General features: G+C 44.5%; 1 long non-coding RNA gene across 1 annotated transcript in view; it reads left to right on the forward strand.

The window, feature by feature from the left end:
* The first annotated feature begins 1,964 nt into the window (after nucleotides 1–1,964).
* Nucleotides 1,965–2,887, forward strand: part of LOC109392671 (uncharacterized) — a 14,573-nt gene continuing 13,650 nt past the window's right edge. Inside the window, exon 1 of the long non-coding RNA XR_002126108.1 lies at nucleotides 1,965–2,091. This is a non-coding gene — a long non-coding RNA (uncharacterized LOC109392671). The remainder of the gene's footprint in view (nucleotides 2,092–2,887) is intronic.

Here is a 2,887-nt window from a genome sequence, read left to right on the forward strand (position 1 = left end):
TGGTGAGTAATTGCTGCAAATAAAGGATACATATTAATAAGCTTTTGTACATAATGTACTTGATACTTATCTTATGAATGATGTTCCAAGAAATAACACGTTTTGTAAGCAAAACATGTCCTGAAATTGGCAATTTCAACATATGATTCTGACTAGTGCTATTAACCTAGTTAACCTCTTACCAGGAGATCTGAACGCTGCATTCTTTGAATATTACATAGTAATGTTTGAGGGTGTTTCCTAGTGTTTGAGTATTTGCTATAGACTGTTTCTTCTTTGGTAAATATTACTAAACTTAATACTTCTTATTTATTAAACAGCTTTTTAGATATCATAATCATGAGTAAAGAGAATAATTAATTTTAGAACTACTTGAAGAATAACTTGTGATTTGGGGAATTCCTGAAAATCCCTGAGAGTTCTGATTTTTGTTCCTGAATTCTAAAATAATACCTGGTGAAAAACTGCTGGGAATAGCACCTTAACATTGCCGAAATCTATGCACAGTCTCCCTCAATTTATTGCTTGCAGTTCTTCACTAAACAATCAAACAGGTCTCTCTTATAAAAATTTTGGCCTTTTTCTATATTTTTTTGCCAAGTGTTCTTTTTAAACTGCTTTATTGAGTATGACTGACATGTAAAAATCTGTACATATTTAATGTCCATAACTTGATGAGTTTGGGGATGTACACCCATAAAACCATCCCCACCATCAAGGCCATAAACATATCTATCTTCTTTCAAGATTTCCTCTTGGCCCCTTTATTATTGGTGTGTGTGTGTGTGTGTGTGTGTGTGTGTGTGTGTGTGTGTGTGTTAAGCATACTTACCACAAGATTTACTTGCTTAGAAAATTTTTAAGTAAACAATACTTCAGTATTTTTAGGCTCTACGCTGTGTAGTAGATCCCCAGAACTTACTCAAAACTGAAACCTTGTGACCTTTGACCCTTACCTGACCCCTGGCAATCAACATTCCACTCTCTGCCTCTATGAGTTTGACCATTTTTAGATTCCACACATAAAATAAATCATACAGTATTTGTCTTTCTGTGTCTGGCTTATTTCACTTAGCATAATGTCTTTCAGGTCCATCTATGTTGTTGCAAATTTGCCACATGTTTTTATTCATTTATTGATCTAAAGTGCTTTTTGCCTTCATTCTTAAAAAATGTCTTCTTCTCCTCCTCCTCCTCCTCCTTTGCCTTCTCTCTCCCCCCCGCCCCCCCTCCTTCTTCTCCTTCTTCTTTGACGTGTTTTTAAATGCTTCGACAAAATAGTTTCCCAGCAGTCTTTGCTTCTCACGTCTTTGTGCATGTGCTGTGGTTGGCATGAAGCTATGGCTGGGTGGACAGCAGCCTGGACAGTGTCTGTGGGCTGCTACTGGGCACAGTGGTTCCCACAATTGTAACAATCTTCAACACTTAGTTCCCGGTGACTTTTTAATCTTCACGAGCTTCTCTCCAGGGTAGGAGAGAGAGTTCCTCTGGAGATGAGTTCACTGAGGAGGAGTGGAACATGTACTTTCCCAGAGTCCTGTGATCCACGGGGGAAATGGGAAAATCTAGAAATATGGGTTACAGTACCAGTGACAACAAAAGAAATCCACAAGTAGCACAAAGCTCCAGCATCACAATCCATGCAACTCCTTTCTTCCATAAGTCTCACCGCAGCCCTATCAAGGACTCCCTACACTGCAGCTGGAATCTTTCCTTGCAGATTGGTAGAGGATGCGCGGGTGGGGGGTGGGGGGGGACTGTGGATGCCACACATTCTGTGGTACAGAAGCTCTCTGCAGAGGCTTTGCTTTCTAAGCCTTGGGTCCTGACACTTTGATGAAGGCTTCTGTTCCCTAGTCAGAGCTGGACACTGTGTCCTGGGCAGGGCTGCTGCTCTGGGGACTGGCTACCCGCCAGGGCTTGTTTTGCTCCCCTGGGCTGGAACACTGCACTCCTGAGTTGCCCAGCATGGCTTAGGGAACAGGGGCGATAGACTGAGGGGACAGAAAAGCATTGGCTCAGGGGCAACAGGGACGGCAACTGTAAAGTCAGTTTGGGCGATGGAGGATGCTGCAGGACTGGTGTGGCTGCGTGAGTACCAGGGGTGGCTGCAGTGGTACCAGGTGCTCTAGCACAGGTCCGCAGGGCAGCAAATCCTGCAGGTGATGGAGGGGGTGGCTGGGCAGGGCCTATTCCTGCTTCCGGGAACTGCTGCAGGATACCCCAGTGGTGCCAGATGGCCCTCAGGGAACTGTTAGGAACTGTTAATGGCGGTGTGAAGATGTTGATAGCTAAGCCTGGGATTGGCCAGGTGGGTGAAAGAGCCAGGAGAACAGGCCTCTGTGGCTGCGCTGCTCTCATCCTCCTCCCTGAAGGAGGGCTCTGGATTTCTCACTGTGTCTGAGAGTTTTCTTCTCTCTCTCCTCAGATGTTAGTGCCTTTGCATCTGGGATTAATTCAGCTCCAGAGGAGCAGGCACTGGTTGCTATTGACTAATGGGGGAACCTGCTCTTGTGCACCTTTCTGTTCAGTCAGGAGGGAGCCAGAGGGGGTATTTACTCATAAACACTTTGCCCAATGGACCTTTAATCATGGATGGGCTGTTTTCTATCAAGGGTTCTTTTTTGGTGTCCTACCCCGCCCTTAGGATCTTGAGAACAGCTTAGTAAACAGAGTAACGCACTACCTATGAGACTCACCTTTCTCCCTCAAAGCCCTTGTGAGCAGGGAAGGTGTCTTAAGACTGTAATAGGAAACACCCCTAAAAAGTGAAGGCATCTTTTCTGCTTTACCCCTCTAGTGTGAACTCCCTTGTAGCCAAATTCTCTTAGAAAGAGAAAGAGAGAGAGAGAGAGAGAGAGAGAGAGAGAGAGAGAGAGAGAAGAAG

The sequence above is a fragment of the Hipposideros armiger genome, unplaced genomic scaffold (assembly GCF_001890085.2).
Source record: "Hipposideros armiger isolate ML-2016 unplaced genomic scaffold, ASM189008v1 scaffold_342, whole genome shotgun sequence".
Classification (NCBI taxonomy): Eukaryota; Metazoa; Chordata; class Mammalia; order Chiroptera; family Hipposideridae; genus Hipposideros; species Hipposideros armiger.